The following is a 26,004-nucleotide window of genomic DNA, read 5'->3' as shown; positions in this document are numbered from 1 at the left end:
CTCCTGGCCACAACTTCCAGAAAGTCTTCTCCCTTCCACTGTCCTTTTGGTCATCCAGTTGAGTGACAAAGACTCCCTAAAATAGTTCATGCATGAGTGCTTAGCTATCTCTTGTTGATTTCTTTATCTCTCTGCACAAATCTGTAAAGAGTTCTCTCTCTCTCTCTCTCTGTCTTTCTTTCTTTTTGGGTGTACCATCTGTTTCCATCCAGAATCCTATTAAACAGGAGTTGATTTCTAGAGAAGTGCTTGGAAATGCCATCAGAACTGGCAGTAGAAGAGGCAAGCATAGTGTAGTAGAAGAAAAGGCCTGGGATGGGATTTGGGTTCCCAGTATGTATCCCTTCTTAACCATTAATACCGCATTTCAAGTGAAAAGAGTTCTACACATATACCTATCCTCTGGCCTGACTGACATAAATTAGCCAGTTCGCTTTACTTGCTGAAATCTAATATATGCCAACATTTCAATTTCTTCCAGCATTTTTATAAACTGTAAATTTGTGTGGGAGTCTTCCAGTAATTCAGTGAAGATTCTGAGAATAGTTGCACAAAATTTTAAATTCTTCACAGTGGAAAGATACAAAGGGAAGTGATGTTTCAGGAAGATTCAGAAACCTCTTACCTAACATATTTTTTTCCCAACGTACTCAGCAATAAACCTATTTATGATAAAATAACTAAATAACCAATTTTTGAATGTTTAAAGGTGACATTTAGAAGCGTTTAACTTTAACTTACCAACTAAGAGCATCTACACTTCAATTTTCATAGAAATGTCATTTCATATGAGAAATAACAAACTTTTAAAATAAATGTTCTTTCCTGATCAGGTTGCTTTCTCTCCCAATTTCTCTTGAAAATATGCGTTTTTTCAGAGAGATCTTTAGTGAATATCATTAAATAGGAATGAAACTAATACTTCATAATTTTGAATTATTTTTTGTAAGGGCATTTTTATTATTCTTTATGCCAAAGACAACTAATAAAAATTGTATTTTTTCTCCATAATAAAATAGAGTGATATTGTAGGCAAATATAACAGCAATAAGATGAATCTACTGTTGTGTCTTTAAGATGAAAATAAAAAGTCTATGTGGATATGTATTTATATAATCCATTTGAGCCTGAAATGAACTTTAAGAGCTCTGTCCTTGCACCCTATAAAAAAGACAAGAGGGTAGAAAGACACACAAGGACTTATTCTTAAAACGTAAGACCTGCAGGACTATCTTGTTTATTTAATATAATAAGCATCATTTATTACAGAATAAAGAATAGCATGGCTCTAAGAGATGGCCCTTCATTTATACCATAGCAGTCATTAGTATATCTTAACTTTACATGTGTTCAGGATATTCATGATCCTTTTTGTCCCCTTTCAAGATGCTGGGCCTTTAAATTACTGCTCAAGAGCTAGGAAGCAAGATGGGGCTATTAGATTTAGCATCATATATTTTTCCAAGCAGTATACACAGCACTTTTTAAATATGTATGCAGCCCGTTTTAGACTGTAATCTCTTTTCAGTTATTTATACCACTGACGGGCTTTAGATCCTTATTTCTGACACTATAATTTAATGCCATGACACAAGCCCCAGATTTACAGTTTCCACTGCTGGCCTGAGAGTTTCATTCCACTTCCCTCTGATACGGTGAATTCAGTGGATTTGTGGAAGGGAATTTCATTAGTAGGTTTTTTTTTTTCTTTGTTTCTTTACAATACATTTTTGCAGACTCAATATTAACTTATTTGTCTCCCAAGAGGTGCTCTGGCACTAGATTTTGAAGCATATTTTGTAGTTCCTGATTTTCTACAATTGACATTCCATTGTATTTATCTACCAAAATTCACATATCATTCATTGAAAGCTTAATATGAATATGTACACATCATTTAACCCTGTAAGCATTACATATCTCATCTGTAAAATGGGCATAAAATACCCATTTCATGATGTTGTTTAAAAAAATGAGTTTTTGCATGTGAAACACTGAGAACAATGTATAGCACATACCAAGAAGCAATATAACATAATGTTTAAGAGTGTTAAAGTTGGAGGTTATGCGCTGTAAAATTTTAGAGATACTATTCCCTTAGATTACAACAAGAATGATGTCTTCTGGAATAATTCAATGTGGTAGCCCTGTCTTTGACCCACAGACTCTTAGAATTTATCTCAAAGAAAAAGGAGCAAACAGAGCAGATATATATAGAAAATTGTGTGCCACAGTACCATTTGAATAAATAAGCAGGAATAATTTAAATGTTCACCAAGAGATCTGTGTAAGTGAATTATGTTGCATATAAATAATGAAATACATGCTCTGCAGCTGTTACAAAGAATGCAAAATGCAAAATGGTCTGTATTGACATTCTATATATTCTATAATTTATTGACAAAAACAAATTCCAGAAGTGTATATGTACCAAGATTCAATGTTTTCAATAATATTAAGTACATAGGGAAATGTTGAATATTGATACTAAACTATTAACAGTGATTATATCTACAAAGCGGGATTGGAGTAAATTTTCATTTGCCAAGTATCAGATTTTTGTAATTTTGTAAACAAAGAAGTTATGTATCAAAATTATTAATAAATACCTATGTAATAATATAATATTTCTAGTTAACATCCTTTAATTCATACCCACTGCCTATAGGATAAAGCTCAGAGCCTTCATAAACTGTAACCCTGCCTGACTGCCCAGTATCTTCTCCTATTATCCACCTTGCCACATATTCCCAAGTTATAGAGGATAATCATAGTTCCTATTAATATATTTTCAGATAACTTGAGGATTATGCTCATTCTTGTTTTCCCTACTTATCATGCATATCTCTGTGAGCAACTCTATTGCAATTGCCTTTTCCTATATCCATCTCTCATTATGTATTTTGATCCACTTGATAAAAGAGAACTAACAGAGTGACTAACAAATGATAGCTCCTCAGTAAATGCTTATAAAACTAAAATGAACTATACTAATATTTTGGGAGTTTCGCAGGCCAGTGTGAGCTCACACACACAAAAATATTCTAAGCAACATTATAATATAAGCTGAATCTTGACCAGCAGCAAATTTAGAGAATTAGTTGCAGCTGGGCATGGTGCCTCACGCCTGTAATCCCAGCAGTTTGGGAGGCTGAGGCAGGCAGATCATGAGCTCAGGAGTTCGAGACCCTCTTGGCCAACATGATGAAACCCCATCTGTACTAAAAGTACAAAAATTAGCTGGGCATGGTGGTGTGCGCCTGTAGTCCCAGCTACTCGGGAGGCTGAGGGAGGAGAATCACTTGAACCCAGGAGGCGGAGGTTGCAGTGAGCTGAGATCATGCCACTGCACTCCTGTCTGGTGAAAGAGCGAGACTCCGTTAAAAAAAAAAAAAAAAAAAAAGTTGCAAGCCACATTCCAACAGGCAACGTATGATGATTGTTAAATATATGACATTATAGTAGTTCATTGCTTTTGTGTAATTAAAATTCCAACAGCATGTTAAATATATACAGAGATTTAAAGAAAGAGCATGACTTGTTGCATTAAAACAGGAGTGAGTAGATAAGGTTCTTGAATAGAGTTATAGGCTTCTTATAGAAACACCTGGGAGTAAAGAAAGCACCAAGAAATATAAGATTGGACAAAAATAAATAGAGAAATAATTACACAGAAATAATGCAGCATTAAAAGAAGAAAATGTAAGATAAGAGATTGAGTCTGAGATTGGTGAAGTGAGACAATGCAGAAGATGTCTAAAAGGCTCTTCTTAAGAATCTTTTAATTAAAATACTAGCAGAAGCTTTTTATGATACTGCTTCATTTCTTTAAATGAATCTATTTAAATGGATGCTATATTATTTGGGGCTGTTTTAATTACTTATAAAGGAAATCAATTCTTGCTTCATTTGGTAATGTATCTACCTTCATTTTTCAAAAGGAGCGAAACCAAAGGTGAGATTTTCTAATTTCAGATCTAAATTTTATTGGGAACAGCTAGTTTGACAAGCATAGACCAGATGTCCAGTTGTCATTCATTCAGCAGGAGCAGCAAGATTCAATCATGTTTTTATTATATTATTTCCTGAAACTTGTGGCTGTAACAATGAAGTTTGAGGTAGGTACTGTTCACCAAAACATAGAAGAGATTCCAATTGATGCTCACTACTAATTAGTGTTCATTAAAGCATAACATACCCTAGATTGTTTCTCTTGGATTACTTATCTGTACTTGTGTATTCATTCATTCGTTCATTCATTCACTGATCCATCCAACTATCTATCTGTCCATCCATTTATTCATTTTCAAACTAAGTTTTACGGCTGGCACTGTGATAAATGCTATTCACAGTCATTAATCAATAGTTATAGTTATTATTTAAAAGTGTATAGAATAGCAGAAGGTGGAGACATTTTGATATAAGTTAGAAAGTGCTATAATTATCTCTTGGTTTATGTGTTATAACTGAGACAGCACAAAGAACAGCTTATTAACTTTGTCTAATAAAGTGTATGTAGTAGTAAAATTTGAGCTGAGTCTTAGAGAATATATATGGATTTTTTAAAGGAAGAAAAACAATAGCATATGCAAAACCTTAAAAGGAAGGAAGGGCTTTATGAGTTTTGGAAATAAGGAAAAGAAAGGATGATGAGTTTGGAAGAATGGTGGGAAACAGGTATAGAGAGGTGGATTGATTTCTGGTTATGCAGACCTTACTGTAGCATGTTAAGGAGTTATATTTTATCAATGATTCAATACCTTATTAAGAGGAAGGATTTGATTAGATTAGTGTTTTAGAAAAATTAATTTGCTAGTCATGAGGGTGAACTACAGTGGGGTAAGATGAAAGCAGGACAACCAAATAGGTGGCTTTTATAAAAGCTTAGGAAACAGATAGAAAAGCCCAGACTAAGGAAAATGTAGTATTGCACTTAATTTCTCTTAGTCATTAGGCTTTTCAACATAAACCAAACCAAAACAAAATCATTGCAAAGAATAGAGCTCTGTTCTTATAAATTGTTTCCCTTCAGTTGTGGTCTAATTAATTAATTGTTCCTGAAGTTTAATTAAATAGTCATGGATATTTTTATAAAGGATGTGGAACAACCAATTAAAATATTCATCTTGGCCTTTCAAAATTAATTATCCCTTAAATGCCACAGTCTAACCTATATCACAGATATTTAAGCATAAGGGGAAAAATGTTTGGATTTGAGTGAATCATAGTATTTAGTCTATCATATCTCATAGGGAAAATGAAAGGTAATTTGAGATATACTACAGATCAGTGCTATTCAATAAAACTATTGGTGACGATGGAGGTGTTCTCTGTCGTTACTGTCCAACATGGCAGTTCTAGCCTTATGTGGCTATTGAGCACTTAAAATGTGCCTAGTACAATGGGGGACATGAATTCTTGATGTTTTTAAAATTGTATTTAATACATACAAACTTAAACTGAAATTTAAATAATCACATGTACCCTAGTGGCTACCTTGTTGAACAGCACAACTCTATAGACAGTGAAAAATATGCAGACTCAGTTGGACAATCCTGCAATGTGTGGCTATAAAGAAGGCAGTGCAGGGCAGAAGATATAAAGTAGGGCAGGGGCTCAGGATGGAATTTTATTTCAGTGCGGATAATTAATGAGCTGCAGATATGAATTTGCACATAAACATAAGTTCTCTCACTTGTACTATGAAGTGATTGGCTGAATAATCATGACTATCCATTTAAGCTTCATGTTTCTATAGAAGTAAGTGATTGTCACAGTTCAACTGAATAAGATCTCGTTGGAGAAAATGGCTTATTTTCCACACTTTTCTTCATTCTTATAAAACTGGTCTAGGTGTAAATTTGAGATGCAAAAGTCAAGGATATATATTTTGAATAAGTTGAAAATGCAAAAGCAAATATGTACATTTGCTGAAAGCTATTTGTTTTCAATCTAGTAATTTATATACGCCTTACTTTGTAATTTTCACTTAGTGTCTTTCTTTTACTACATGTTACCTTCTATGATAGGCAGCCTCAATATGACTTTCAATTATCATCACTTCCTGCAATTCATACCCTTGTTTTGTCTTCTTCCACACAGGATTGGTCTGTGTAAGTATGGCAGAAGTGATGTTAAGTCGCTTATGAGATTAGGGTATAAAAGACTAAGGCTTCCATGCTTCCATCTTGGTCTCTGTCTCTCAGAGAACAGTCGTGTGAATGATTCTTCTTGAAAGTAAATCTTCCAGCCCCAGTCCAGTATTCAAATGATCCAGCAACATTGCAACTTATGAGAGACCTTGAGCCATCCAGGTAACATGCTTCCAAATCCTGACCCTCAAAACCTGTAAAATAATAAATGTGGTTTTAAACTCTTAAGTAATTTGTTACATAGTAATAAATAGCTAATACACCGTCCTGACTATTGTCATTCTTTACAATATTTCATAAGCACTAGTCATTAAACTATCTGTAGTCCCTAAAATATTTATCAATCCTTTAAGCCTCTATAAGTTCACAGATTTTTATGTGTAGATATTTATTCCTCTGTCAAATATCTAATGCAATATTTTCTCTTTCAAATTTGGCTGGTGTCCTTTCTAGAGAATTTTATGACCTCACCAATCTGAATTAAGCACCATCGCCATTCCTGGTTTCATAGAAGCAGATGCCCATGTCTAACTTAGCACTAGTCACACTGTTATGTTCACAAGATTGTAAGCTACTAAGATTGGGACCTTAGTCTTATTAAGTTTACATAATGTCAGATACATTGCCTAGCAAAAAAGAACTTGCTTAATTATTGTTTTTTAAAATTAAATACTAACAGAATGAATGGTTAAACACCATTAAATAAATATGTTAGTTCAGATTATATATTGATGTATGGTCATTAGTTTCCTACAAAAGAGAAATTTCATGTTTTTCTATCTAAATGTATAATGCTCCCTCCAGCCCTACAGACATACTATTTTTTTTCAAAAGAATAAAGAGACATGAACAATATAAATTCAAACTGCAAGACGGTTGTGTCACATTTCCTGGACTATGTTGTAGCCTCCGTTTTGTAGCTGCACCTCCAGGATAACTTGTGAATCCTTAGGGTCATGGAAAGAAGCCCAGTAAGTGGATTTCTTTCTGAACAGGGCTGTCTTTGTTTCATCATGGAGCACCTTGTCCTCTTCATCCAGCATTATGATTTGCTCTTGGCCTTTCTCTGGGACGCAATATGTGGCTCATAGTTCTGAATTGGAGGAGAAAGATGGTTTTAGCATTATAGTTGCAAAGATAAAGCATTTCTCTGGATTTAGCCTGTTCTTTACCAGGGAGCTTGAAGTACCTAAGGAGGAAGTCATTACATATTAAACTCAGAATAAAACACCTAAATTCCAGGACATGACTAAAGTGTGTTGGTGACAAAAACTTCTGGAAAACTAACTCTGCCAATTCAGAAAATGTTACTGGCCTCATAAAGTAATGGTACAGATCTATAGACAATTTAAATTGCCAAGGTGAGCAAAGATTACATTTGAGAGTTTGGGGATGACTGGGCATGGTGGCTCACGCCTGTAATACCAGCACTTTGGGAAGGCAAGGTGGGCAAATCACCTGAAGTCAGGAGTTGAAGACCAGCCTGGCCAACATGATGAGACCCTGTCTCTACTAAAAATACAAAAATTAGCTGGGCATGGTGGCGGGCACCTGTAATCCCAGCAAGAGTGAAACTCCATCTCAAAAAACCAAAAAAAAAAAAAAAAGACAGAGAGAGTTTGGAGAGTTTGGGGAGATTATGTAATGATTGTTACCCCAGTGATGTAAAAGTTTCATTTTATTAAAGTATTAATTACTTATATGTCTTTATATCATAGGCAACAAAGGGTTAGATCACTTATTTGGGTGGGCATATTACACATTAGATGCAGTAAGTGGAGCGTTGCATTACAGTGGAGCTGTTGCAATCTTTTGGATATTTTCTTGAATTGTTTTAGCTTCTAAATTATAAATACAAAGTATTAGGAAACTGTCAGCAGAGATTAACTCCTTTTCCCTCACCAGGTTAATTTGAAACCTACCTGCTCTGCAATGTCTTCAACAGACAGTGTCTTTTATTGAAATATACTCAAATTACAAAATGCATACTCATAAAATACTGAGTGAAGTGAAAAAATTTACTTTAATATTTTAATAAAATTTTTGATATATAAAAAAAGAAAACCTTAAAAAGCAGTTTTGCTACGACTTTATCCTCAACTACAGAGTTAGAGAAGCTCAAGATATCTCCATAATCAGTTCAGAAAATCCTTATGGGGTATCTTATTCACTGTGATAAAAAATGTACCTAGCTATTATTGATATCTGTTATTATTTTAGCAAGCATTGGGAAACTTCCCCTTTCATTTCTAATGTCTGTGGTAGTGTTTTTTTGAGTGTTTGGCACCAGAGGTTTTCAAACCCATATGCACTATAACAAAATATAATTTTCTTGTTTCCCTGACTCTTACAGACTTCATAAATACAGATATTTCTACTTAAAATTCAAGTTCGTGAAGAATATAGGCTGAAGGGAAAAAAATGATAAACATCAACTCTACTGCAATGCTTCTCAAAGTGCTCTAGTCCAGAAACACAGCAGAGAAGTGTAAAGACATGTCCTGAAGCAAACATTTATAAGATATTGTCTGTTCTTTATTTATTTTGTTTTAATATAAATAATAATTTCCTTAAATTACCTATCATTGGATAAAATCGAGCCTTCAAGAACAGAAACCATGTTTATCATATAATTTTGACATTTCTGCACACTTACCAATAAAGCTCATTTGAAAAAATCTCTTTCCCTTTGAATAGCAAAAAGTGCTTTTATTCTATCTTTTTGATTCTCTATTCCACAAGGATCAGTTCCTTTTGGTAAAACAACTTGTGCCTTTTTGCGAGTTTATGTATTATGTACTTCGACTTGAGCCTTAATATATCAAAACCTACATGTGTACAGGCTTAAGCTTCCATCTTGAAACCAGAAATACTCAGAAAAAGTGTTTTTGGGAAATTCTAGATGAAGCATTTAATCACAGCCATTCCTAATAAGTGAAAAAAAATTGTACCACATAAATTAGTAAAAAAAGGAAAACAAAGTTCTACATAATAAAAATAAGCCCACACTTGACACAACCTTTACTTATTTATCAGCATTGGCCATAATAGATGGGGATGCTCAGTGAATGTTCAAATAACACACAATGGGACTACATATTTGGGATTCAAATTTTCCCCACCAATAAGGAAAATAATAAAAGTGAAAATATCTATAGAGCATCCTCTAAATAATGTCACAAGGCCATCAGCTTTCAGTGAAAGTTGTTATACTGCCAGTTATTTGAAAAGTCTCTGCTTGACTGACTTCCTTCACAGAATATAAGTATATATTTCTTGTTTGTAGAAGCTGGTTGGCATTCCATCATTCCCTGGCATATCTCATTGTCGCTATAATAATGTAATAATTTAACAGCACAATATATTAGAGAGATACAGTGGCTACTCACTGCTTAAAGTTTTACAAAGGGTACTTTTCTTCTGCTTTGAAGAAGGTTTGTAACAGTATTAAGAAAAATTATCCAAGGTTCGGTAGAAAAATGAGAATGCATTTTAAAACAAGATTTCAGAGGCTCTTGTGATTTTCTTCTTAACATTACTTGTAAGAGGCACATGGCATATAGTGGAAGAAGCATTGGTTTTAGTGTCAGAAGATATGGAATTGAAATAAATCTGTGTGATCTGGGGCATAACTGTTGGCTAATTGCAGCCTTTTTCTAACCCACATTTCCTACAGATAAGAATAAATATACATTGGTAAACAAGAAAGATATGGCTTCTCTCATAAGGGAGATTATATTCCTAGCAGGCAAGAGAGAAAGAGAAACAGCGGTTTACAATATTATATTTCTTAGGAACAGGAGGAAAGAATGAAGTAGGGACATTTAGCAGGGTGACATAATCAGTCAGTGAGGACAGCCATTCCTGAAGAAGTAACGCATAAGCTGAATCTTAAAACACAAACAGGTGCTAAGCAAATAAGGACAAGAATAGGGAAAATCAGAATAAAATAAATCCCTGCACCCTTAAAAAAACCCACCTATTTATCTATAGCCATGGTATCAAGTAGGCATCAGAAATACGATGTAAACTCTTTAAATCAATCATTGAGGACAACTCAGTTCAGTGAATACATTCTCGCAAGCTAACAAATCAATGTCAGTTCCTCACAATTAAAAGTCAGAAATCAGTCATAAACGCATTTCAATTAAAACTCTTTTGGCTGCCAACTGATCAAAACTAGCTCCACCCAACTATTAAATATTTAAAGATAATATCAACCAATGTTGGCCCCTGAAAATCCACAAATCCCTGAATTTTACATATTCCTACAACCCTACATAACATCAGCACTCTGCTCTCCTCAGAAATTCTGTGCCTAAGCAGCATATCAATCCCTTACTAGAAGAAGCAAACATTCAGGTTTTTAATTTCCTCAGATGCTGAATATTAGCCTCATGATCCTTTGTCAGGGGTAAATGTAGTATACTTGAGGAATTGAATAAAAGTCTAGCTAAGTTTTTATGGTTTTAGGTCTAACGTTTAAATCTTTAATCCATCTTGAATTGATTTTTGTATAAGGTGTAAGGAGAAGAAAACCTAGGCATTACCATTCAGGACATAGGCGTGGGCAAGGACTTCATGTCCAAAACACCAAAAGCAATGGCAACAAAAGCCAAAATTGACAAATGGGATCTAATTAAACTAAAGAGCTTCTGCACAGCAAAAGAAACTACCATCAGAGTGAATAGGCAACCTACAACATGGGAGAAAATTTTTGCAACCTACTCATCTGACAAAGGGCTAATATCCAGAATTTACAGTGAACTCAAACAAATTTACAAGAAAAAAACAAACAACCCCATCAAAAAGTGGGCGAAGGACATGAACAGGCACTTCTCAAAAGAAGACATTTATGCAGCCAAAAAATACATGAAAAAATGCTCATCATCACTGGCCATCAGAGAAATGCAAATCAAAACCACTATGAGATATCATCTCACACCAGTTAGAATGGCAATCATTAAAAAGTCAGGAAACAACAGGTGCTGGAGAGGATGTGGAGAAATAGGAACACTTTTACACTGTTGGTGGGACTGTCAACTAGTTCAACCATTGTGGAAGTCAGTGTGGCGATTCCTCAGGGATCTAGAACTAGAAATACCATTTGACCCAGCCATCCCATTACTGGGTATATACCCAAATGACTATAAATCATGCTGCTATAAAGACACATGCACACGTATGTTTATTGCGGCATTATTCACAATAGCAAAGACTTGGAACCAAGCCAAATGTCCAACAATGATAGACTGGATTAAGAAAATGTGGCACATATACACCATGGAATACTATGCAGCCATAAAAAATGATGAGTTCATGTCCTTTGTAGGGACATGGATGAAATTGGAAACCATCATTCTCAGTAAACTATCGCAAGAACAAAAAACCAAACACCGCATATTCTCACTCATAGGTGGGAATTGAACAATGAGATCACATGGACACAGGAAGGGGAACATCACACTCTGGGGACTGTTGTGGGGTGGGGGGAGGGGGGAGGGATAGCATTGGGAGATATACCTAATGCTAGATGACGAGTTAGTGGGTGCAGCGCACCAGCATGGCACATGTATACATATGTAACTAACCTGCACAATGTGCACATGTACCCTAAAACTTAAAGTATAATAAAAAAAAAAAAAAAAAAGTCTAGCTAAGTTAGATGGAGGTAAATGTAGGGAAAATTGGCTGAAAGGTTAGAAAGCAACAAGATTGTGGAAGATTTCAGAAGCCACTCAAAAGGTTTTGGACTTCATCTTAGAGCAATGGGAAGTCGCTGAAAAATTTCAAACTGTGAATGGCATGATCATGGTTCCTTCTTATAATAACTCTGGTTGTATTGTGGAAAAATGGTATAAATAGAGTAAATGTAGAAAGACAAAATAAGAGGATGTGGTAGTAGTTGGGATGAGAGCCAATTATAGCTTGTACTGGTATCTAGAAAAGGAATGGAAAGAAGAGGAGGAATTAAAGAAGCACGTAGAAGAACAGAGTAACTTAATACTTACTGGATGTTTTAGAGTGATGACAAAAATAGCAGGTCAGCCAGCTGGCCTATGCACCTGGGTGATTGATGTCACCATTCTCTGAGGTTGGAAATACTTGCAGAAAGAGTACTTTTGTGAGAAAAATGATAATATAAGTTTGGTACAAATTAAGTTTAAAAAATATGAGGAAAAACTAAGTGGAGCCATTTGGTAAGAAGTTGGAGCTTAAAAGAGAAGGCTGGATTGGAGATGAAAATTTATGTATAATTGAAAATTTTAAATGTTCTCATTTTCAGCTCCAAAATTCTGTAATAGTTTATTTTCTTCTGGATAAATGGTATCTGGTGATATGCCTTAATAATTCCTAACATGTTCTTCCATCAAGTATGTAGCCATTCTCTTTCCCTTTCTCTTTTGTCTTTTTAAATTACATCAGTTTCCTGTGGAGGCTGTAGCCGAAATCCGAGTAGACACTATATCTGATTGAGCCTGTGGCTGAGCCTCAAAAGATTGACAGATGTGCTGGAGTGCTGGTTCTCTCAGTGCTCTGGTGGTTGGAGGTTTCAAGTCATTCAAATTAGGTTCCCAGAGTCTTGTTGATTGATCACATAGTAGTGAACATATGTAGTTTTCTACATGCTCCAATATGGTCAGACATTTGGGAAGGACTGCAAAGGCTATTTAATTGAAATTTCTTCATTCTTTAATATGCTTTCCTTGTCTGGGTCCTAAATTGGAAAGGGCCCGAATTCCTGGATTAAGTAGAAAAGGAAAACACTTTGTTTAGTGGAGACAAACCAGAGAAAGAGAAAGGAATTCTGATAAGAGAGGGATAGACAGAAAGGTCACAGAAACTGTGTAATCTGGATTTGGTGCTTCTCTATGAACCTGTTAAACTTGCATAAGATGTAAGAAAGCATATGCTGCATGGTGTGAAAGCATTATGTTAACATTGGACAATAGGCTTAATTTTGAGCAGGGCTATTGCTAAGGAACATGATTAACACTTGGCAAAGAGAGTTCTGAAGAAGAGCTATGAGGAATTTAAATATGAGAGATTTGAAGAAATCACAGAGCTTTAGACTTTCGCAGATTATGGAATCAGAAATTCAATATTAGTTGACGTAGACCTAAGTTGTGCTTCTCTTCCTGTCTTGTTTTCTTTTGTTTGTTTGCTTGTTTAACGTGGCGTTTAGAGCTGAGCCCAAGGAAAAAGGCTTAACTTTATTATAGCAGTTAATCTATTCCCCAAATGATTTAGTCTTTTTTTTTGTGCAATAACAGGATATTGATAGCAATATTGTTTCCAGTCACAAGGAGCTCTCTAAGTGTAAAAGGCTTGTCTTTTTAAATTGCAAGATGTTCTTATGATAGCAAAACCTTTGGGAGGGATTTAGAAGTCTCCCTGTCCAGCTCATCTCATGCTCATTTGGTATAATAGCTCAAAATTCTCTTCAGAGCTCTTGTCTAGGATATCTTATCTCTTGGGTGTATCGCCTAAGGGTGTGAAAAGCCTGAAGTCTTATTATCTTAGAAAAACCCCCAAATAGAGCACTCAAAAAACTTTCCAAGTAGAGTAAAAGTCTTTCCTCTGAACTGTAAATAATGAGGAAACAGGTAAACCTACTTTTCTTTGAAAACTACAAAATAAGTAAAAGACATTTACCTTACTGAAACATGGAGAATTCTGAATTCCAAAAGGAGAATTATAGAACACAAAATGTATTAAATAAGAACTTTTTAAAATTAACAATTTATATTTAATGTTAAATACTATTTTAATAAGATATTATTCTATGACCATTTTGAGGATTTTAGTGACAGATTAAGGTTTTAAAACAAAATCAATGTGTTGACATGTATAAATACTTCTTTTTAAATATGCACTTCTAAGTGAGACTTCTGCTTTCTATAAGGGAATACAAATAATATAAACTGTCTCATTTATATGACCTAAGAAAATGTTTCTTCTCTCTTTTCTTTTTTTCTGTAAGTTATTACCTATTTCAAAATTATGTCAGTCTAAGACCTTGAAGAAACCATCCACACCTCTATTGAAACTTTGTACTATGAAATCCTTTCTGAAGTACTCCCTCTTCTTCCTTTATTGACTTTTTTCCCCTTTAATTTAATACTATCCCCAGTTACCTACCATTTGATCAACAGTATCTTGTGGCAACTAAGTCACTGTGCTGTTTTTTCTCAACTCAGACTGTCTGGAGCCTTGTTCCATCAAGCAGTAACTGTGCACTTAACACGTTAATAGTCTTAACACAAAAAGATAGAGAGAAATAGAGGTCTTTTGAGGTGGGAATCATTAAAGATAGACACACAAATGCATTCGGTGCCAGATTTGATTACCTCAAACAAGTGAAATTAAAGTAAACATTTTATCATCTCCAGTTACAGTTTCTCTCCTGGGGATAATTAAGACAAATGAGTAGAAGGCACTAATGGCAATCTTTACTTAGTTCTAGAGACAAATGAACAATGTACAACCAAAATAACTTTAGACCAGATGTAGTTACCATTCAGTTATTATATCTAATTATTATATAAACTGGAATCATCCTTTTATTCTCTCTGCTATCCCTTGCAAAATTGCAGACATCACTTAAGTCCCACTTTGTACATGAAGTCCTCTTTGAGTATAATGCAGTTTATCGGGGGGACACCCTGGGTTAGAAAGAAACAATCAGCTTTGAGATTCAGATAACCTGAAGTCTGCAACTTGTTAACTAGGTGCTGTTGAAACACCCAGTTAACTTCTCTGAGCTTAAATGTCTTTGTCTAAACTATAGAAAATATGATAAACATTAACACCACAGATGTTTGTGAATAGCAAATGTAATAATGTAAGGGACAGTACTCAGTGAACGGTAAAGCAGTATATAAAATTTAATCATCAGTTACTGACTTCCCACTTGTCTAATCTCCAGTGTTTTATTATAGAAGAAACATAGAAGAATGTAGAATTATTATTGTAATGATTATCATTGTAAATTCATAATTCAACTGAAAAACATTTACTTAGAAACTTTTATATGAACCATATAGTCAAAATCATTTGAGTGCTCACTAGGTGCTTTTCACTGTTCTGGGGTCATTTACTTGGGTTATATGTACATTATTTACATTTCTGTTCCAAATGTTGATTACAGCATGTGTTATTTATTCAGATGCTCAATTATTTGTTAGAAAATAGAAATATTAAAGAATAATAAAAATGTGTTTTGTTCATTGATTTCAGCAATAATAATAGGCAAGTAAAATATATTTTAAGTTACTAAGAGGAAAACAAAAATTCTGAGAGGTATAACAATGTGCTCAAGATTACAGAGATAGTTCTCAGTGAGAAAGTATTTATTATATCAAATTAATTGAGTAAATTGTTTGCCAAGATATTAAGTTGTTTTGATATGGTATACTTTTCTACTTATAGTAATATTTTTCTAATCAATGCATAATTCAATTGTGTATAAAATTTATGGAAATATGCTAGTCCTCAGTTTTGCATCCAAAATTAATACCTTGAGTTTACATGAGATACTACACATGATCTATAATACCTATGGATAGCTTTGGCTTTGGACCGGATCATTTTCACATTAAAGAAAATCCATGAAATTTCTCCGTCTTTGGCAGAGTTTCTCATGCATGTGTTTAATATATGAACACCTCATGACCTTTTCAATAGAGAGCTTTATAGCACGTAAATGAAGGCATTGCTTTTCTGCCTCTACATTGACATGCTGAGTTCTAAATACAAACATGGCATGGTCAGAATGAGTGGTAAAGGTTAGCTAATTTTTTAAAATGCTAGTTGTAAAACATGGTATCCCTTTGATCATCCTTTTCTTCTTTTTAAAAATTAATTCTTATGTACCAAGTGCCTTCCCACTAAACCAGAACCTTCTGTCTCTCCATAACTCCTTACTGTGACATCCACATACCAGGTCTTTCTACATCAAATATTCCTAGCCTTGAACCTTTTCTTATTCTCTTAAAATACTGACTGACTTATGCCCCTATATCCAAGATTTTGTTGTGATAGTGCTAACAGAGTAGAGTTGGTCATGGGCATATCTTTTAGCCTATTTACCTTGCTTCTTCAAGTGTATAATAAAAGATGGAGTTGAACTTGGTGATTTCTAAGCTTTCTTTTATTTAAATGTCACTGTGCATGTATAATTCCACTTTTGAGCTTGTCTTAATGTTTCTCACATGGACCTTTTTTTTTCATTGATGAGCAGTATAATAGAATTTGAAAGGAGTCTAGGCTATTTGCATCATTGACTCACCAGTCATCACGTCTCCACTTGAAAATTTTCAGCAACAGGAAGTCTTATTCCTTTATGAGAAAGAGGTTTCTATTTGTTGGTAGTTATGAATATTAGAAAGTATTTTATTATAGGAAACCTAGGACCAATGGTTGGTCTTACACCAACTGCACCTTCAGGAAGTCCGTTCAAAGGCCAGGAGAACATCTAAGTGAGTGCTTCGGGGTTTTCTTATCCAGGGTAACCTCTTTCCATTTGGAATACTATAACTCAGCACACAATAGTTATTGGAAGCAGTGTGGTATAATGACATAGCACTGTTAAAGTCTGTGTTTGAAATGCTACTTCAGTTGATAGCTGTTTTACCAGGAGCTTGCTATTTAGCATATGTAAATTGTCTACTTTAATGTCTAGAACATCGTCACTATAATGTTTCTTTTTGCCTCAAAACACAACTAAAATGTTAAAATTAAACTTCTTTTACCAAGTTCTCATGGTTTTTTGCTCATAAATCTATTAGAGGGACTATATTGCAATTGTTATTATCTTTTACATGGATCTTCACTCTTTATCCTTTACCAGAGAGTTTTGGGTACAAGAGCTCTCCATTTTCATCCCTGTATCCACAGTGGTTGGACCACTGAATGTTCTTAATATAGAGAGAGTAAAAGAATGTGCTTAAAGTTGTTGTTAGTGGGCTGGTTCAGTTTCTTGACTTTGCTGCACCAAAGAATTTGAGAGAGAGTCTAAAGTAAAGGTAGGCAAGGAAACTTTATTGCAAAGCGAAACTACACTCTGCTAGGTCACAGTAGGCTGCTCCACGATGAGACAACACCAGCTAACACTGGAGAAACTGCTTTTACAGGAGTCTTACATGATTACTTGTGAAGGGGTGGAAATGTGCATTGTTGTTAAGCGTATTGTGGGTGGTCTCCTTAATGCCCATGTGCTATTGTTGTACATGCTAGTATATACCTCATATGTCTTATTAGCATTTTAATTCTCCACCCAATGATGTGGTTTTCATTATTATAATGAGCATAGGTCAGCCCAAGTATACTAATCATAGGTTTCTGCATTTGCATGAATTTGGGGATTTTCCCTTCTGTTCTTTTACCTCCTTGCTGCAGGATGCTCTAACCACAAGCCCAGGATGTGGTTTGGCCACTATTGAGTGGTTTGTTCTCTCCATCTATTTAGTAAGTTTGTTCCTCTTTAAGAGAGCATATAATCACACTATCTAATCTACCTTAATGTCACATCTGTACTAGATGCCATACAAGCACCACAGAGCAGCATGAGAAGATATTTTCTATTCCTCTGGATTTTATATCCCTCTTCACACAACATGGAACTCCTTTTCATATCAAATCACCAAAGCTGTTTCACATGAACTGCTCTGCGGGTTAAGGGGAAAAATAAGAGCCATTGTTTCACAGTGTCTTGCCATTTGGGGTGTAATATTTAGTGATATGCAGCATATGTCTCCTGCTGAAGCGACAGGAGAATCACAGGCTGGTTTCTCAGCAGCCTCACAGATTAACTGCAAAGATGAAGTGTGGCATAAACCTTCATTTGCTCAGACTGGCATATGCCCCTCGCCCATTCTGCTGAGTCCCTTCACACCTATCTCTTTCTCTCTCTCTCTCTCCCCCAACACACATATTTCCTAGCTCTGCTCACTGAAGCAATAACATGCTGATATTCTAACAACAAGCAAACTCAGTGCCCAGACATTTGATTCTAATATTAATTGCTAAAAAAAAAAAGGAACCGAGGCAACTTGGTAAAATATCAAATTTCTGGTGTGGAGAATGTAATAGACAAGATAGTACTAGAGTATCTTAGAGTATCTTATAGCTCCAGAAAGTAAGAAATGATTTTAAAAATCCCATAATGATGGGTGTATCAAAAAGGGACATAAGTGTTCTCAATGGCCAAAGCTGGAGCAATTTGTGCAACAGACTAAGTAAAAATTTAGTGTTATAACACAAAGTATAAAATAAATATAAATTAGTCCAGTTATATTTAACTGTTTATTAAACAGTTCATTTATATTAAATAGATTTGATTAAAGTATACTGAATTTAATTACATGTGATTTAAATTTATATTAAATAAATAGGAGCAAACAGACAAACATCCAATGCAAAAGAATTCCAAATAAATTTGATACTCCACTCTCAAGAAATGGAGCATGACTCTCCACTCCTTTAGTGTGGGTTGTGCATGGTGACTTCTCTCCCAAGAGGACAGGATAGAAAGGGAAAAAACGTAACTTTGCAGTGGAGAAACGTGACAACCCTCAGGTTGGTGATCAAGATTGATATTGTTGGGGGTCAGTTATGTTGATATTATGTATAATTGACAGGATGTGTGGAGAACGGCACTCTGTATCTGTGGTCTTTCTTCCCAAAATGCATAGGCTTAGTTTTATTTTGGGAAAAACATTAGGGAGACTAAATTGAGGGCTTCTGAAAATAGGATCATTCCACAAAATATCTGATCTTCAAAACTGTTAAGGTAATCAAGAACAAAGAAAGTTTAGGAAACCAGTACAAACCAGCGGAGCCTAAGGAAAAATAACAGTTGAATGCGGTATCCTGCATGGAACCCTGAAACAGAGGAAGGAGAAAAAAACTAATAAGTTTCAAATACATTATAGAGTTTGGTTAATAACAATTTATCAATATTAGATCATTATTTATGACAAGTGCACCATAGTAACATAAGATAATAATAGGAGAAACTGGAGGTGAGGAATACACAGACTCTACTATCTTCACGATTTTTCTATAAATCTAATACTATTCTAAAATTTATACATGTATCTGTAGGTATATTATAGATATTTACATAAAATACTACACAGCTAAAAATGGGGATTTTGATAGGTGGTTTCTAGAGAATGAATGAGTGAACAATAGCGATATGGTTTGGCTCCATGTCCCCACTCAAATCTCATGTTGAATTGTAATCCCTAATGTTGGGGGAGGGACCTAGTGGGAGGTGCTTGTATCACGGGGGTAGATTTCCCCCTTCCTGTTCTCCTGATAGTGAGTTCTCTGAAGATCTGGTTGTTTGAAAGCGTGTAGCACTTCCCCATTTGCTCTCTCTCTCTCCTTCCTCCATGTGGAGACGTGCTTGCTTCCCCTTCACCCTTCTGCCATGATTGTAAGTTTTCTGAGGCCTGCCCCGCCATGCCTCCTGTACAGCCTGCAGAACTGTGAGTCAATTAAACCTCTTCCTTCATAAATTACCCAGTCTCAGGTAGTTCTTTATAGGAGTGTGAGAACTGGCTAATACAAATAGCAAGTACTGGATAAAGACTCTACTCAGGATCAGATTGGTCAGCAATCTGACTATTCTTCAATGCTGTACAGCCCTACTTTGCTTATACCTGGACTTACCTTCAGAAAATAATAACATTCCATTAGGTTAGTGCAAAAGTAATTGCAGTTTTTGCCATTAAAAGTAATGGCAAATATTTTAGTTAAAGACCGTTAAGTCTTCATATGCAACCAAACTTAAATTATGAACAATATAGTGTCAAAAATTATCTTTTTTCTTACATATAGTTAAATATAAATGCCCTTGGATCCAGCACAAAATTCTTCTTTCTTTACTTATATGTTCAGGAGCATTAGGTGCATTAAAAAACTGACTTACCTCCCATTGTCCTAACCCAACTCGAAATGAATGATAGACCAAGGGTATATAAGATATAGAAATTTAATTATATTAAACACGCACACACACAAAAAGAGAGAGAGACAGAGAGGGAGAGAGAGAGAGAGGGAGAGAAAGAGAGAGAGAGAGAACTAGAACTGGGAGCTTTGAGGGAAAAACAACAGCCACAGAAGATTTAAGTCTCAATAAACAGTTTTATATGCAATTTCCGCAAACATATTTTCATTTGCTATAAAACAGCAAACAGCTTGGGAGGAGAAGCCAGAAATATGCACAGAGAAAGCAAAATAGTGTTAAATAAATACTGGCTTGCAAAAAAGAAATTGCAGCCTATATTGAAATATGCTTATCTTACGGTACTTCAAAATGTAATAAATTTCTCTGACAAACAATAATTTAGTTTGAATTTAAAACAAATTCCCCTTTTGTCCTAAGAAAGTACAATGTTAGACTTTGAAAGATGAATGGTTGTTTTTGCTCAGATATTGGTTATTAGCCACATAACTATGCCCTGGTTAGGCTACTTAGATTTTATAGTTGTACTGAGAGAAATTTAGTTAAAGCAATTGTTTGAAAGTTAAGCAAAGATGTCCGAAAAAAGAGAGATGTTAAAACTTATAAGTGAAAGTTAATGCAATTTTCAGTATAAGAAAAAAAAGATTTCAAGGGAAAAACTTGTTTTTTTTTTTTTTTTTGGACAGGGGCTAAAGTGAAACATAGCATGTGTATAATATTTGAATAATTACTTTTATTAGTGTTTGACTTAATACTCATAAAGCTCAAAGCATTTAAGGTTATGAGTCAAAAATCAATGAAATCCAAAGAAAGAGTAAATAATCTTGTGCCTGTTCCTTGTTCTATACCAGAATAGAGTAAGATTATATATATACACACACACACACATACATATGTATAATTTTTACACATATATATACACATATGTGTACATTACACAAAAATATTCACACATGCACCTATGTTCCTAGGGCAGAGAGCGCCAGTGGCTGTTTATTTTGCTTATAGAAATTAGAAAGAATGTGGCTGCTTGTTCTTTAAACATCCACTAAATACCTTTATAAAGAAGACACTATTCTTTAAGAATACAGAAATGAAGATTTCTCATAACCTCTTTCTTCATGAGCTTATGGCCTAACAAAGAATATAGAAGAAAATAAAAAATTATAATAGTCTTTCTAGAAAGACTATTGTACCAAATATTTTATTTATGTTTCCCACTGTTCCAGAAAGAATATAAGAAAATTAATAATAATAATAATATGACCTGAAAATGGAACAACATGCAATTATGTTCACTGTAACAATTCAGTAACTTAAAAATATTAACAACTTAAATTCCCAGCAAAGGGAATCATTTGAATTAATAATAAAAAATACAGCTAGATATTAAAATATTCTTCACTGCCTTGGAAGTATTTTCATGGAATTATTTTCATAATATAATTAAGAGAAAAACAATACCTAATATAAATCTTTTTCAGGAAAAATAATATGCATATAATTATTTAGATTATATATGTATATGTATAATCTCTCTCCACATATACACATATAAACATGCATTATATGTATGCACATAAACACACACAAAAAAGAAATAACAGCTGTTTTTGTGATAATGTTTATGACTCAGGGAGAAACAACTGATATAATTAGTTATCATATGTAAATATTTTTTATTTTTGTGTATCCTTCCAATTATTTCTACATGTAAATATAAACAAATATAAATCTATATTCTTCTTTTCAGAGAGGGTCAATTTATAGGTTTCTATTTTTATAAGTATGCATTACTTTAAATGATTTTTAGGTGATTTCTATTTCTGACAGTCTGGTGGATTAGATGCTGATGGAAAAGAAGTGAAAGTACATAAAATCTAAAGCATACATTTTTCAATTATTTAAATTTCTTACATATTTACAGGTTAAAAAATATAAATTTTACTCAAAATGTGAACTGTGGAAACTCTTAATTCCACCTTTGACCACATTAAATAATTTTCACTCCCCACATACACAGCTTTTGGATTTTTTTTGTGTGCATGTGCACCCTTCTTGTCATTTATTTATACAAATACAAAAAAAGAATCTACCTTTTAATTTTCCTCCTTATTTAGACAAAATATATCATCCTATATATACTGTTATAAACTTCATTTTCTTCCCTAATAAATTCTGGGGGCTTTCCATATTGCTACATAAAATCCTTCTCCATTCTTTTCATGCATGGTTTTTCATCATGTGTATGGAATCCCATGATTTAACAATCCTCCAATATTTGACTATTTTATTACATTTTTGCAAAGAATAACATTGTTCATTTGCCATTTTGTATGTGTTAAGGTATATCTACATTATAAATTCTATAAATTAGAAATGCGGGATCAAAGAATTGTTTTGTATATATTGCTACCTGGCTAGTAATGTTCTATCTCCAATATAACAACTGAAAATTGTGTTTCAGTTTACTGTTATTTTGCTTTCATTTGAAAGATAATTTTTTGAAGTGTGTATTTTTTTAATTTTTAATTTTAACTTTAATTTTTACTTTTACACATCCTGCACATGTACAGGTTTGCTACACAGGTAAAAGTGTGCCATGGTGGTTTACCGCACCTATCAACCCATCATCTAGGTATTAAGCCCAGCATGCATTAGCTGTTTTTCCTAACACTCTCCCACCCCCAACCCCACCCCTCCGACAGGTCCCAGTGTGTGATGTTCCTCTCCCTGTGCCCATGTGATCTCATTGTTCAGCTCCCACTTACATGTGAGAAGATGTGGTGTTTGGTTTTCTGTTCCTGTGTTAGTTTGCTGAGGATAATGGCTTCCAGCTTCATCCACGTCCCTGCAAAGGGCATGATCTCATTTATTTTTATGGCTGCATAGTATTCCATGTCAAGGAACAACAGACGCTGGTGAGGTTGTGGAGAAATAGGAATGCTTTTACACTGTTGGTGGGAATGTAAATTAGTTCAACCATTGTGGAAGACGGTGTGACGATTCCTCAAGGATCTAGAACCACAAACACCATATGACCCAGCAATTCCATTACTGGATATATACCCCTAAGAAATATAAATCATTCTATTACAAAGATGTATGCATATGTATGTTCATTGCAGCACTATTCACAATAGCAAAGACAAGGAATCAACCTAAATGCCTATCAATAATAGACTGGATAAAGAAAATATGGTATATATATATACCATGAAAGATAATTTTTATAGCTGAACTGCCTACCCAAGATTGACTGTCTTATAAAAAGACCTTTGTAAAGTTGGAACCCATCATTATGGGATCCTACCATCAGAATAATGCCAAACAGAAATCCCATCACACAAAATAAATCAAGAAAAGTTATATGTATTATTTTGGGCGCTGGACAAAAGCTAAACAAAATCTCTCCAGAGACCTTACAATAGCCAGCCAGCTTTCACAAAGCTTTGCAAATACATTTAAGATCATCCTGTATAGTATAAAATAAACCCTCAGTAAAGATTCAATTTAAGGTGGCCTTAGGTTGCTAATATTCCAAACATATTGCAAAATTAAACACATTCTCTCTAGAGAAAGCACTTTCAACCCAGACCTTAAAAAGTAGACACAGGTAAAGTTCCAAGCAATCTAAAAATCACAAAACACCTAAGAAGAAAAGGACTTCTGAATAAGAGCCGGATGAAGAGTATGGGGAAAACAAAACAGGTACCAAATTCCAAATTTGCAAGACTTCAAACATTACAAAATATGAAATAACTATTTTTAATATATTTATATTAATGAAAGAGAGGCTTGGAAATAATAGCAAGAAAGTAGCAGATTAATAAAAACAAAATTATTTTGAAAAAGATGTGTATTATATATATAGATACACAAACACATAAAATTCATGCATTTTTTAACAACTGGGTTTCTTTCCCTTCCTTCCTTCCTTCGTTCCTTCATTCCTTCCTTCCCTTCTTCCCTTCTTCTCCTCTTTCTCTCTTTCTCTCCTTTTCTTTCTTTCTTTCAACAGAGTCTTGCTCTGTCACCTAGGCTGGAGTGCAGTGGCATGATCTCAGCTCACTGCAACCTCCACCTGCTGGGTTCAAGAGATTCTCCTGCCTCAGCCTCCCGGGTAGCTGGGACTACAGGCGTGCCCCACCACACCTGGATAATTTTTGTATTTTTTGTTAGAGATGGGATTTCGCCATGGTAGCAGGTCTGTTCTCGAACTCCCGACCTCAAGTGTTCCACCTGCCTCAGCCTTCCAAATTGCTGGGATTACAGGCATGAGCCACCATGCCAAGACAACTGGGATACATTCAAAGAAATGTGATGTTAGGTAATTTCACCTTTTATGACCATCGTAAAGTGTACTTTCACAAACCTAGATCATATACCCTACTACAACATATCTAGGCTATGTGGTACAGCCTATTGCTCCTAAGCTGTGAACCTGGCAGGGTGTCCACTCTTTTGGCTTCCCTGGGCCACACCGAAAGAAGTATTGTCTTAGCACTACATAAAATACACTAAAACTAACGATAGCTGAAGAGCAAAAAAAAAAAATTGCCTAAAATTTTCAAAATGTTTTGCAAAGTTTACGAATTTGTGTTTGGTTATGTTCAAAGGCATCTTGGGCTTCATGTGAGCCATGGTCCCTAGGTTGGAAAAGCTTGCTGTACAGCGTGTTACTATACTGAATGTTGTACTATACTGAATACAATAAGCAATTGTGACACAGTGGCAAGTATTTGTGCATCTAAAAATATGTACACATGGAAAAGCTCCAGGAAAATGTAGCATAGAATATTTTAAAAAATACACCTGTAGAGTGCATTTATCACAAATGGAGCTTGCAGGTTTGGAAGGTGCTCCAGGTAAGTCAATGAGTAAGTGGTGAGTCAATGAGAAAGCATAGAACATTATTGTACAGTACTGTAGACTTTATAAATACAGTACACTTAGGGTACACTAAGTTTATTTTAATAATTATTTCTTTAATAATAAATTAACCTCAGTTTACTGTAACTTTTTTCATTATAAACTTAAATTGTTTTTAAATGTTTGACTCCTATAGTAACACTTAGCATGAAACACAAACACATTTTATAGCTGTACAAGAATATTTTCTTTCTTTATATACTTATTCTATAAGCTTTTTTCTATTGTTACATTTTACTATTTTTTTTTACTTTTTCAACTTTTTGTTAAAAACAAAGACAAAGACATACACATCACCATGGGCCTACATAAACATCAGGATCATCGGTATCACTGTCTTACACCTCCACATTTTGTTCCGCTTCAGGAACAAAACAACATGAAGTTGTCATCTCCTATGATAACAGTGCCAATAATAACAATGAAAATCTCATCATCCCCTCTCCTCTGCCCCCCTCAGCCTCTAGTAACCATTATTCTACTCTACTTCTACAAGATCAGCTTTTTTTAGATTTTACTAATGATTGAGACCATGTAGTATTTTTCTTTCTGTATCTGGCTTATTTCACTTAACTTACTATTCATGGTTCGATCATTAATATTATTCATGAATATTATTAAAAACCTGAATATTTCAGGTTCATTCATGTTACCATAAATAACAAGACTTCATTCTTTTTCTTATTACTGAATAGTACTTTATTGTGTATGTATACCACATTTTCTTTGTTCATCTGTTGATAGACACTTAGGTTGATTCCATATCTTGTCGATTGTGAATAGTGCTACAATAAAGATGGGGGTGCAGATATCTCTTAAACATATTGATTTCATTTCCTTTAGATAAATACCCAGAAGTAGGACTGCAGGTTCACATAGTGTATGTATTTTAAAATTTTTCGAGGAAACTCTCCAGTGTTTCCACTGGCTATGCAGTTTACATTC

This window comes from Pan paniscus, chromosome 9, assembly GCF_029289425.2.
Source record: "Pan paniscus chromosome 9, NHGRI_mPanPan1-v2.0_pri, whole genome shotgun sequence".
Classification (NCBI taxonomy): domain Eukaryota; kingdom Metazoa; phylum Chordata; class Mammalia; order Primates; family Hominidae; genus Pan; species Pan paniscus.
Note: the sequence above shows the minus strand (reverse complement) of the source record.